We start from the raw sequence: 13,863 nt of genomic DNA, 5'->3' as shown, positions 1-13,863 counted from the left end.
CTCTTCCCAAAAACCGCCAACCCTCTCCTGCCCTTAGTCGATCTGCTAGGTACCACCCCATACTCACACCTCTAGGAGCACACACAGTGATGAACGGTCGGGATAGGGAATCTTCGTTAAAGAGGTAACCCCGGACCATGTTGGTATCGGTTCTTCTCCTAACTCTGTGTGTGATCAGCAGTGTTCATATGTGTACATACCTCCTTGCAGTGGGTAACGTGGACCCAAGTGACTCTCTCAGCTTTTCTAATGGCAAAGGCAGTGGTTTAAAAGAACCTGGTATGGGCCTTCCCAACGGTGTTGCTTCCAGTTTTTTCTCCTCAGGGACTGGATCCACACCCAGTCTCCTGGTTGGATTGAGTGAATCACCTTCTCCTGTAATTCACCTGTGGGACACAAAATCTTGGACATATGGGTTTGGTTAACAAACAGTCTTCTCATGTGCTTTGCTAGTATTTCTTCAACTTCTATGTCTACCTGTTCTGGTATCTCTAACTCTGGCATTCTATAGGCTCTACCTGATTAGCTAAACTGTCATCCATCATTTAAAGAGATGGCTCCTAGTAAACCAACTCTAGGGATAATATCTTGACTTAATATTTTAGCTACCATAATCATGTCCACCAAGTAAGTTGGGAACGCTTCTACCCATTTGCTATACTTATCTATTCTTGTTAAACACCCCTTCTTCCCCTCATTTCGGAATATCTCAATAAGGTACATTTCCAACTGTTGGAATGGATATCTTACAAAAAAAAAAATGTTTAAGTAATTATCCTCTAGGCCATCACTCTTTCCTAACTACTCTACTATACTTCCCTCCCCTTGATACATTGCTTAGCCTATGTATCAATATTGCTGCGTATCCATACAATGTCTTTGGTAGGATAAGTAAATTATCCTTATGTCAGACCTTCTCTTGTAGGATGCCCCATTTCATTTTCCACATGTCCAATTCTCCCTGGGGCCTTCATCCTTGGCTATAATTTAACAATCCTCTGTCAAGTGTTTTACCTTCTTTAAGATGTATCTGTGCTGTTTTGTATGGTTTTAAATGTCTATGTGCTTGTCTGTGTAAATAGTAACTTTCTCTCCTTTCTTATTTCACCGGTTCTAGTCAATGCTACTATTTCGGCCTACTGTGCAGAATAGTGTCTGGGCAATGGTTCAGTGTCTAACACCTGAAACCAACTAAGCTTTCATTGCCCTTTTAGTTAGGGTAACAATTACTTTCAACAAAATTATACTAATCTCCTCCTAGCGAATTTACCAAACATAAACTTAAAATCAAAACTAAAATACATGCCTGCCAATGGAGCCGATAGTCTCTCCATGAATTAATATCCTAGAGCTTAGTGAACCAAATTCTCTTCCTATCTACTCCTGCTGGCCCCCCTCCTTTCTTCCTACTACTCCCCAACCCTCAAGGTTTCAGCAGTGCAGGGGAGGATTTCTCCGTCTGTCCTTCTCTGTCTCCAGTTTTTTCTCATAATATGGTTGTTTCCAAATATTGACTAAATGTCTCATTGTCTCCTTGGTTGCACTCCTGAACCTTAGAAAAATCCACCTGTCTAGATATTGCATATCTACTTAAATTTATCTCGATACCCTCAATAATCCTGGATCACCTACAGATGTCATATATCCCTGTCCTGTTGACATAAGTCTACCATTATTAAACTTATTCACAACAAAATATAGTAATATTATATCCATTCCACAGCCTTGTTGTGTTAACCTCTTACATCTAGACGTTCCGCTAGCGGAACACCTGCTCCAATATCCAATGATGGGCGTGGCGCGAAATACAAACTCCTCTAAAATCCGAAAACTTCCATTTTTCAAACATATGACTATTTTACAGTATTTTAAAGACAAGACTCTCGTTAATCTAACCACACTGTCCGATTTCAAAAAGGCTTTAAAGCGAAAGCAAAACATTACATTATGTCAGCAGAGTACCCAGCCAGAAATAATCAGACACCCATTTTTCAAGCTAGCATATAACGTCACAAAAAACAAAACCACAGCTAAATGCAGCACTAACCTTTGATGATCTTCATCAGATGACAACCCTAGGACATTATGTTATACAATACATGCATGTTTTGTTCAATCAAGTTCATATTTATATCAAAAACCAGCTTTTTACATTAGCATGTGACGTTCAGAACTAGCATACCCCCCGCAAACTTCCGGGGAATTCGCTAACATTTTACTAAATTACTCACGATAAACGTTCACAAAAAGCATAACAATTATTTTAAGAATTATAGATACAGACCTCCTCTATGCACTCGATATGTCCGATTTTAAAATAGCTTTTTGGTGAAAGCACATTTTGCAATATTCTAAGTACATAGCCCAGGCATCACGGGCTCGCTATTTAGACACCCGGCAAGTTTAGCACTCACCATAATCATATTTACTATTATAAAAGTTTCATTACCTTTTGTTGTCTTCGTCAGAATACACACCCAGGACTGCTACTTCAATAACAAATGTTGGTTTGGTCCAAAATAATCCATCGTTATATCCGAATAGCGGCGTTTTGTTCGTGCGTTCAAGACACTATCCGAAATAGTAAAGAAGTGTCACGCGCATGGCGCAATTCGTGACAATAAAATTCTAAGTATTCCATTACCGTACTTCGAAGCATGTCAACCGCTGTTTAAAATCAATTTTTACGACATTTTTCTCGTAGAAAAGCGACAATATTCCGACAGGGAATCTCCTTTTCGGCAAACAGAGGAAAAAATCCCAAAGGCGGGGGCGGTCGGGGTCACGCGCATAAGCCAGTGTCTCTTGATCGGCCACTTGAGAAAGGCGATAATGTGTTTCAGCCTGGGGCTGGAATGACGACATTCTGTTTTTTCCCGGGCTCTGAGCGCCTATGGACGACGTGGGAAGTGTCACGTTAGAGCAGAGATCCTTAGTAAATGATAGAGATGGAAAAGAAGTTCAACAAATGGTCAGAGAGGCCACTTCCTGTAAAGGAATCTCTCAGGTTTTGACCTGCCATTTGAGTTCTGTTATACTCACAGACACCATTCAAACAGTTTTAGAAAATTTAGGGTGTTTTCTATCCATATGTAATAAGTATATGCATATTCTAGTTACTGGGTAGGAGTGGTAACCAGATTAAATCGGGTATGTTTTTTATCCAGCCGTGTCAATGCTGCCCCCTAGCCCTAACAGGTTAAGGAAGCCTACCCTTAGTCTAAAGCTTTGCCCTTTTAGTCCTCTCATTGGTTCAAATTATCAATTGTGTTTAAGAACTTTAACTCCTCATAATTATCAGTTCTACAAATTCCCTTAAAATCAATATCACCAATGACCTTAAATTCACCATCCATGGCTTTTCAATGTGGCTGATCAGACCACACAGGAAGAGTCACCAGAGGGGTCAAAAGTCATACCACCCTTTCGGAACCGTGTTTCTTACTACATTAAACAAATTAAAGCTAAGAACTTTATTTACATTTTGTATCCCAGGGTCCCAGAACATTCCCTATCAAAAGAATTTCACGTGTTTAATTAAACTCAGAAAACAAAACTTCCAAAATGCCATGTGTGTAAACCCCTTTAAGATATCATGTCCCTAGGAATTAATTTTTTTTCCAAAGAGAGCTAAGCGCTTCTTTTTCCATAAAATAAGTACTTGGTCAGCGTTTCATCCTACCACACTGATTCAAAAACCCAAAAGTTGACTATAAACAAAACTTCATAGTACTTATAACTCCATTGTACTCGCACCACCGCGGTTACACTCACCCCCTTACAAATAGCGCGTCCTCGAGTTAGCTTGTGACTCTACGTCCTACAGGAACGCGCACGCCGGCCAGGCTCACGCACAACTATAATTAATTTACACTGTTCCTGCGAAATAAAATAAACTCGCCCTGTAATCCACCTTTCTGACCTGACATTGTTTCATGCAATGAAAACATAATGTTAGCATACATCCACTTCCCGTTCAAATCACTGGTGTTACTAAACAATCAAACCACGAATCTATAACCAGAATTTATCACCAAACTTTTACGATTCCATTATTCAGACCAGAATCGCTTCCAGCCACATATGTTTTCAGTGCTCACAACCAACGCTTCTCATTTTACCCGTATTGAAAAAAAATAATATATATCTCTTTTCAAACAGCGTTCTGCCTTACCTCTATCGTAAGATTAAACCCAATGTTACAACTTTATCTCTCCTTCGGCTTCACTCTTATGAAATGTCCAAGGGTTTAAAAAATATCATGTATATCACCACAATTCTGTCGCAATTATTACTTTCCGCTCCTTATAATTCATTAGATTTAGGTAACTGCCTTTTCCTTGATTCCGTCATTGAAATACAACTCCCATTCTCTATAAATCATTTAAGCAGGCCATTTAGACCACAAACAACGTACTTTATCGAATTCGCCTCGCTATTATTTTGAATGAATCTGTCTTTCAATTTAACCTCAACAAGCTATCAAAGCATTTGGTTTCTATCTTAAACAAACACTAACAACCGTATGCTTCTAGTCATAACATAAAAATAATTAAATTAAATTTTAGTCCCATGGTGCATGGGCTGGGAACCGAACCCGGGCCCCCCGCATAGCAGGCAAGAATTCTACCACTGAACCAAAATGCTATTGCTTAGAGCTGCAATTCCGGTGGTTGTGTCCTACTCGGTCACAACGTTTACAGGCTGTTTTACAGTTTCTGGCGAAATGTCCTGTTCTATCTCAATTAAAACACCACTTCTCTCCGTCTTTGTCAGCGCGTCTCCCTGTTTTTCCCCTTCTGTCTACAGTGACTGTCTCTATCCACTTTTCTCAATAAGTTTGCTAAATCCTGTTCTCCTCTCTGTCTATCCCTAAACTGTCTCTGTCTATGGTTCCTTGGTGGGGCCTTACAATCCTCTGCCATGTGGCCGGTTATATTGCAGTTGTAGCACTTTCTGTCCTCAGGTTCTATCCACTTTCTACTCTCCCTGTTTCCCCCTTTCTTTTTAAAATCTTTCCTGCTTTTTCCTGCAATTTCTCCAAGAGTGGCGATCAAATGTTCTGCTCCTGTCTGTTCTTTCTTACTTTTCTTTTCCTTGCCATTATGCTCATGGTGTATAGCATACCTCTTTACTTCGGCCAATGTGGCTGTTCCCCACCCTATCAGAGTCTCTTTTATGATTTGACAAATTTCAGGCTCCATACCACTCAAGAAGGCTATTTTTAACTGTTGGTGGTAAGGTCCGTCGTCTCCCTGTCTAGGCTCTACCAGTCCACTATTAGCATTGAACACATCTCTCAGTCTCTCTAAATACTGGCAAACAGTTTCCCCATCCCCTTGTTTACACTCATGTATTTTTGAAAAGTCTGCATGTCTATGGTAATAGTCCCTAAGATTATTACAGAGCTGTGTCAATTTGTCTGCATAATCCCCATCTCCTGCCCATGGTAAAACCGGTTCTTCTCCTTGCCCTGGAACCCAGGCTCCCTTCACTGCTGCCCAGTCTTTCCCCACTATCTGTCGGACAGCCCTTTCCAATTCTCCTGTATTTAGTTTAAAACTCTCGGTCAGTCCCACCATATCTCTCCTAAACCCTTCTATTCCTGTTTTTGGATGTGCTATTCCCTCAACTGCTCTTGCTACATCTCTCTGAGTCCAGGGTCGATACATTTACATTACATTTACATTTTAGTCATTTAGCAGACGCTCTTATCCAGAGCGACTTACAAATTGGTGCATTCACCTTATAATATCCAGTGGAACAACCACTTTACAATAGTGCATCTAAATCTTTTAAGGGGGGGTTAGAAGGATTACTTTATCCTATCCCAGGTATTCCTTGAAGAGGTGGGGTTTCAGGTGTCTCCGGAAGGTGGTGATTGACTCCGCTGTCCTGGCGTCGTGAGGGAGCTTGTTCCACCATTGGGGTGCCAGAGCAGCGAACAGTTTTGACTGGGCTGAGCGGGAACTGTGCTTCCTCAGAGGTAGGGAGGCCAGCAGGCCAGCGGTGGATGAGCGCAGTGCCCTCGTTTGGGTGTAGGGACTGATCAGAGCCTGAAGGTACGGAGGTGCCGTTCCCCTCACAGCTCCGTAGGCAAGCACCATGGTCTTGTAGCGGATGCGAGCTTCGACTGGAAGCCAGTGGAGAGAGCGGAGGAGCGGGGTGACGTGAGAGAACTTGGGAAGGTTGAACACCAGACGGGCTGCGGCGTTCTGGATGAGTTGTAGGGGTTTAATGGCACAGGCAGGGAGCCCAGCCAACAGCGAGTTGCAGTAATCCAGACGGGAGATGACAAGTGCCTGGATTAGGACCTGCGCCGCTTCCTGTGTGAGGCAGGGTCGTACTCTGCGAATGTTGTAGAGCATGAACCTACAGGATCGGGTCACCGCCTTGATGTTGGTGGAGAACGACAGGGTGTTGTCCAGGGTCACGCCAAGATACATTTGTAAGATATCCGATTGATCAGCTTCGCCTGCCCTAGGATTAGGAAGCTCTATGAGAGGACACTGATCCTCCTCCCAATCTGATTGAACCTCCCTCAGCCCTGGCTTATTATACAGCGCCAGTCGCTTTTTAAGGTTAGACTCTCTTGGTTCTGGCTCTTCTTTCCTCTCCTTTGAGGATTTACCACCCATGTTTATTCAATTACTGTTATTCCTATTGTCACAATATGTGTGTACTTACTCAATTACTTCGTTTATTTTCTAATATGTATTCTCACTTTCTATGGGTGTAACCTCCTTCCTCCTGTTTGGAATAATCAGACCTATTTTGCGCGCCTCTGGTAGATCTCGATTATCCCCTCTAAAATGTATTTTGACAGGCGATCTATATTCATACAAATTATGTCCCTGACCTACGTTCTTATAAATGTTATTATTATATTTCGCCTTCCATATTATGTTTTCCGCCTAATATATTATTGACCAGGTATCATTTAGGTCTCAATATTAGCTCCAATTCTCACAATCTATGTGTATGCTTCTATAATTCTGTTATTATACTTAAATCTCACAATCTATGTGTGTGCTCTACTGTTATCTCACTTACTCCTGTTAGTCCTATACTAACGTAACTTACTTATCTTTATTTCGCCTTCTATATTACGTTTTCCGGCTACTGTACTTCGACCAGTTTTACTGTTAGGTCTTACTGCAACCAGTTTTACTGTTAGGTCTTACTGCAACCAGTTTTACTGTTAGGTCTTACTGCAACCGGTTTTACTTTTAGGTCTTACTTAGATCTGTGACCCAGTGCCGCCAACACTAACATAGATACTTTTGTCTTAAACTTTCTCTACATTAGATTATATGGACGGTATACCCGATACAAATCTTACTTTTTGTTAGTTTTACGGTTAATATCCTCCCTCACATTTATCTTGACCAATGCTTAATAGGAACCTAATCCAGTCCATTCTAAGTCAATTTTTAGTAAGTTTAGAATTTAACCCCAAACTAATGAATAAAGATTACTGACCTTATTTTGCAGCTGAGAATTCAATGTAGGTTGGATCTCGTCACCGCTTCTGTCACATACCAGTTTGCCACCGGCCTGTAAAGAACCCACAGAAAAGGGCCGGGTCTTTGATTTACGGATATTTCATCCGCCCGTGCACGGTTTCGGTGTCTCCTTGGAACGACAGGAGCGGGTATTGAAATCCGGCTCGAAGGACCAATTGTTAAAGGAATTTTATATCTTGATGATAATAATCAATAATCAATTCGCCTTGACTAATGCCCAAGGTTTGTAAGACAATGGGTTAAAATAATTAGGCAAGGACTCAGCTTTCTGCAAAAGGTTTCTGTAGCTTTATTCAGAGAAGGTTCTGGCGTCAGGATAACAAAACAGTCATTATATAGTTCTTGCTTACTTACGCATGTTATGAGAATTTTGTTCCCAATGTTCATAAACTGAACTTCAATTAAACTACTCAGTCTGCACCCCAGAGTTTGTAAGGTTCTGGTTAAATGACACAGACGGAGGCCCAGCCTACAATAGTCAACCAAGTTTATTCACGAGAGCTCAGAATATCATACAATGTACATAGCCTTTTATACCTAACATTTGGTCATATCATATGTCATACCCCTTACAGATGCCCCCTCCTCTTCTTTAACACTGTCAATGCTTATTTACAAGTCTTCTCCATCACAAATCCTGCCCCATGTTACATAATCTACTGCAAGCCTAAAGTTTTCTCCCCTCTCTGGGTGGGGAGACCTTCTTCCTGTTATCAGTTTCACTGTGGTCACAAGTTGTCTTCTGTCTGGTAACAGTTCCCCTTTTCCCTTGAATGTCTTGCCTATATTGCTAAATCATTAAGCTTAAACTTTTCCAACACACACACATTAGTACATTCATCTTATAATCACTCGGTTATACCTTTTCAGGGTGAAATCATTTAGTCAAACCTTTATAATATAATTTCCATTACAACGCACATGCATTTACACACAATCCGTTGGTGACCTGCAACCCCCATAAACTTCTCACACTGTTTATCACCTTCTGGCTCAGCCTGTTCCTTTCCTTCAAGGTTAGGAACTCTCTGAAGTTTTACTCCCTTGACCATCTGCTTCTGTAGCTATACTAATTGCATACACACATTTCTTTCCCTCTCCAGTGGTTCCTGGACTTTCCGGAACTAATCAGACCAATCGATCCCTACATTGATCATTACATTGATTATTCATTAACCCTGCTGTATGACTAATAATTCATCATGGTTTATTGATTCATTTACCTTTATTAGATAATTCTCTTATCAACCACTTCCAGCAGCAACTGGTCTCCAATCTAGGGACTGACCAGAACCAACCCTGCTTAGCTTCAGAAGCAAGCCAGCTGTGGGATGCAGGGTGTTAAGCAGCGAATAAGATCCAACATGATTATACCACTCTACATGGAGAAATATACACTAATGGGTTCTTGTATTTGTTGCTATTTAATCAACTCAAAGTCACCACACTATTTCATTGATGTAGCCTAGTTTTAACCGGTCTATGAGGCACTGTTGGCCGACGGGTCAAATATGAGGTTATTACAGTAGCCTACCTTTCACTAAAAGATGCATTTTGGTCCTTTCCTCTCCCCTTACACCTGGCTATCAAGGGAATTTGGGAAGGTTGTGGCTGTTTATACTTCGGTTATTGTGATGATTTTGTCAGAGGAAACAAATCTGAATCTCTGATAATCTAACAGTTACGCTGTAGCGGAGATTCAGCACAATGGATAGCGCCGCAGTTGATCAATTGCACGTGAATCTAAACCCGCAGTTTATCATGTGCCATTCTTCAGCTATATTTACATCAAATCTTCTCAGGCCTACCTATTGCATCTGTTCTCCAGCAATAAAGTCAATTATCAAGTTAATATTCATTTAGTCACAGCATAAATTAAACGTGAGCCTACACAATCAAATTAACTTGTCAAGACCCTGCCATTCTTCTCCGTTATTACTTTTATTCAGGACAAAATACCCCCAGTTCTCGCATTATTTTACAGACTTGGTCAGAAAGGGTAACTGATTCTCAAGACCCAGACAAACAAATGTAGAATAACATTCAATACACAATCTTAGGCTACATAACAGGGGTGGAAATCCCAGGAGGGACGGGGGGTACACGACCCCCCCATCCTGGGAAAAATATGATTTGTCCCCCCCAATATATCACTGTAAACATTACTCTGTAATTTAAATAATAATAATAATAATACGCAATGAAAGCAATTGTGCTGATTATAGAAACTTAATAGCGCTTTTTTAAGTTTCAAAAGATTGCGACCCCCCACCCTTTGCCTCACAATGGTATGATCCACTGCCAGTTCCTTAGTTGGCAAGGTAACAGAGGGTTCGTATCTACTGTCTGAAAGGCACTCAATGCACGTGACTGACATGAGGTTAATCCAGTCAATCGCGCCATAGCAATGTTTTGTTTTATGTTGGCAGGGTTCAAACACACACACACACACTAGCTGAATTTGCAGAGCTAGTGTGCAAATATTAACTATTAAGCTAGCTAGTACCTATTCCATTTATGTGGCGTCGTCAAAGATGGAATCTTTGCTATCGTCAATTTATTCCAAGATCAGCAATGTAAGTTAGTGCTTCAAAGTCCCTGTGATAAGGTTAGCGATAAACTGAAGTCCAAACTGAACAGAACTACACTCTCTTCTACCGTTGTCTTAAATATATTTAATGGTCTCGTTGCAAAAGCTAAATTGTCGCAAGGTAACTTTTATTTATTTTATTTCACCTTTATTTAACCCGGGTAGCAAAGATTATAGCAAACACCACTGAAACGGAATTTGTGCTCGCTAGCTTTGCAAATTCAGCTATTGTTGGAAGCCAGCCAATATGAAACAAACGGTTAAAATTACAAAAGATTGCAGCATATGTTGTGTAAATGGTGAACTTATACAGCTGTCAACTCTTGTCACTGCAATCCGTTTCACATTTGCTAGCTACCTTTTAGATCGAAGCCCATATAGAATGATAGAAGATATGATAGAAGCCCATCTCCTACTGTAAATAACCTACACACTGTGTGTGTGTGTGTGTGTGTGTGTGTGTGTGTGGCCAGCCAGGTAGAAAAAAAAGACGGACATCAGAGTATTTTTCAGTACACCAAAACGCAAAGTAAGAACCCTAGTAGCCTAATATCTCAAAGACTAGTTGATAAAATGTTCATAAGAAAGAAGTGAAATGCTAATGAAAATGTTTCACAATGATGTCATTAGGCAGAGCAGGCAACAGATGGCACAGACGGCAGAGCTGGGGACAGACTGGCAGAGACAGGGAGTCTCAGGTAAGTTTGTTGAGTCTTTGTTTGGCAACATTATGAAAGGTTCTCCATTTTTTTGACTTGTAAAATAGGAACATAATTGGAAAATGCCATGGATACCCCCACTCTCAACTTACACTGGTGACTGAACTAAGATCTGTTAAAGGCAATGGTATTGCTGTTGTGATTAGTTGTGTAGTTTTGGGTACCGGTAGTTAGGAGTACGGCAAACACCTTATTTCTTTGGTTCCTCAATATACATTTACCATATTACAACGTAGGCTGTGTGTTACAGCACTACTTTTGGTGTCCCCCTCAGGAATTGCTCTTCAGAAAATGTCATGTAATTGTCCCCTCCAAAGTTGATATCAGATTTTCGCCCCTGCTACATAAAATAACCTGGAAGGCCTACCCTGTAGCAAACAAAATATTTGCATAGGCCGTAACGGTTTAACTTGCTTCAAAACAGGCTGAATTCAGGTTGGCATAAGTGAGTAAAGCGGTGCCACAGAAATTGTTTTGAATTAAAGCAGATACCTACCGGTAGCTCAAAAGTTGGAGCCAATTTTGTTGCTGTATTAACTGCATTTAAAGGTTGCGTGTACATGCTCTTTGAATTCATGGCGACTATAAGTACGACGCACACCCCGAGCGTTGATCATGCGGATAGAGAAGGCCTGTATGAACAGACTTCACCTCACGCTTTTCATAGAAATTAACCGGTTAATTTCTCCCATGTAATCGGAGTGGGTGGGAAATCCTGGTAAAACTGTTCCCCCCCATCAAACCCTAGGTTAGAGGCGCTACAAGCAACTCTGGGAGAGCTAGGACCTGATAGCAGCCTGCCAGCTAAAGCAGGTTAGCATTGACTTATTTAACCTGAAAGTTTGGATTGTCACTGGGATATGAAGACCAACCGCCAAAACGATGGGCTAATGAGACGAGAGCTGGTTTCACATGTAAGCATTCACTAATAGGAAACCAAGTCAGTCAGGAGAGAAGACACCCAGCAGAGTAATTTAAATGCAAGTTGACAACCGTGATATTAGTTAGCACTGAAACCCCGATTCTAGCAACATCCTCATATGTACCAACCCCAGACACTGTGTTCCACAACCATCAAGTTAAAATGAACTAGAACCCATTCCACATCATGTGATGCTACTAGCATAAATTGACCAACACTGAGCAAATGTAGCTTAAACACAGGGGTCAAAGTATTAATATATTGCAAAATAAATGTTGCCAAGTAGGAACCGCCAAAACAATACTGAGGACACAAGTATTACAGTTAATGTTTAATTGAGCCAAAACAAGCAAATGCAGTTACACACACAGACAACCTGGACTAGAGTACCCATGAACTCTTGCATGTCCCACGTCAGATATCCATGTTTGTGGTCAACGGGGGCTCCGATGAAGCGGTGAACAGTTCCTTAGAGGTAGCGTCGTCAGACGGGCCAGTCGCAGCTTCAGAGGTAGCGTCGTCAGACGGGCCAGTCGCAGCTTCAGAGGTAGCGTCGTCAGACGGGCCAGTCGCAGCTTCAGAGGTAGCGTCGTCAGACGGGCCAGTCGCAGCTTCAGAGGTAGCGTCGTCAGACGGGCCAGTCGCAGCTTCAGAGGTAGCGTCGTCAGACGGGGGGCCAGTCGCAGCTTCAGAGGTAGCGTCGTCAGACGGGCCAGTCGCAGCTTCAGAGGTAGCGTCGTCAGACGGGGCCAGTCGCAGCTTCAGAGGTAGCGTCGTCAGACGGGCCAGTCGCAGCTTCAGAGGTAGCGTCGTCAGACGGGGCCAGTCGCAGCTTCAGAGGTAGCGATCGTCAGACGGGCCAGTCGCAGCTTCAGAGGTAGCGTCGTCAGACGGGCCAGTCGCAGCTTCAGAGGTAGCGTCAGTCAGACGGGCCAGTCGCAGCTTCAGAGGTAGCGTCGTCAGACGGGGCCAGTCGCAGCTTCAGAGGTAGCGTCGTCAGACGGGCCAGTCGCAGCTTCAGAGGTAGCGTGCGTCAGACGGGCCAGTCGCAGCTTCAGAGGTAGCGTGCGTCAGACGGGCCAGTCGCAGCTTCAGAGGTAGCGTCGTCAGACGGGCCAGTCGCAGCTTCAGAGGTAGCGTCGTCAGACGGGCCAGTCGCAGCTTCAGAGGTAGCGTCGTCAGACGGGCCAGTCGCAGCTTCAGAGGTAGCGTCGTCAGACGGGCCAGTCGCAGCTTCAGAGGTAGCGTCGTCAGACGGGGCCAGTCGCAGCGTCGTCAGAGGACATGCGCCTCAGCTTCTCCTCAGAGGACAGGGCATCATTTGCCTGAGAGCTACCATGGTTTGGAGAAGCTTGGGATTCTACTTCGTTAGTCTCTAAATACTCTATAGAAAAAACAAAAGGAACAGTTGGGTATTCTACAGCAACACATCTGTTCCACACGGTCTAGGCCGAATTGCCAGTCGAATGTTGAACCCAACAGTTTTCAAAGTATATGTTTCAGGCCGTACCTTCTCTGTCTTGTTTAGCGTCAGACCCTATGGATCGGAGCAAGGCCAGGGCATGCTCAATGGAGACGTCATTTGATGACAGCTCTGAAAAAAACGTAGGTTAAGGTACACAAGCAAAATTACCAAATCAAAGGCTTTGACAACGTTATTTAGACTGAGTTACTCTATGGTGTTGAATGAGTGTCAAACACAGCAGCACCATAGACAGTGACAAAGAACATAGCTAGAAGGGTTGTGGAAAGAAACACTTACCTCCAAGTCTCCTCTGCAGAGAGACTTGATCTTGCTTCTGGGACTTTCCAACAGGGTAACAAGAAACTGAGGAGAAAGTGTTGACAGAAGTTGAGTTCACACAAAATAGCTACATATATTAATAATAGATGACCAATGCGGAAGAAACAGACAGTCAAATTTGAATCTCCAACTTATAAAGTTAAGCATATTTCCCAAACAAATCCCTTCAATCCAAATAAAACGTTAGTGAACCAACCTTTGACAACCCCCACAGTCATCACAAAGAGCAGCAATTCTCTCACACCTCCCATGATCATGAGAATAGTCTGTGTTATCAACAGGTAATGTCTTCCCATGGCCTG

At 42.5% G+C, this 13,863-nt stretch overlaps 1 pseudogene across 1 annotated transcript in view; it reads right to left on the bottom strand.

Annotated features, from left to right (window-relative positions):
• Positions 1-13,863, bottom strand: part of LOC123727819 (polysialoglycoprotein-like) — a 28,315-nt pseudogene extending 14,452 nt beyond the window's left edge. Inside the window, exons 1-5 of the transcript XR_006759750.1 lie at positions 13,758-13,863; positions 13,520-13,585; positions 13,268-13,351; positions 12,832-13,141; positions 12,246-12,576 (exon numbers count right to left, since the gene is read on the bottom strand). The product of XR_006759750.1 is annotated as a polysialoglycoprotein-like (transcript). The remainder of the gene's footprint in view (positions 1-12,245; positions 12,577-12,831; positions 13,142-13,267; positions 13,352-13,519; positions 13,586-13,757) is intronic.

Source organism: Salmo salar, chromosome ssa02, assembly GCF_905237065.1.
Source record: "Salmo salar chromosome ssa02, Ssal_v3.1, whole genome shotgun sequence".
Classification (NCBI taxonomy): Eukaryota; Metazoa; Chordata; class Actinopteri; order Salmoniformes; family Salmonidae; genus Salmo; species Salmo salar.
Note: the sequence above shows the minus strand (reverse complement) of the source record. Positions and strands in the feature narration are given on the sequence as shown.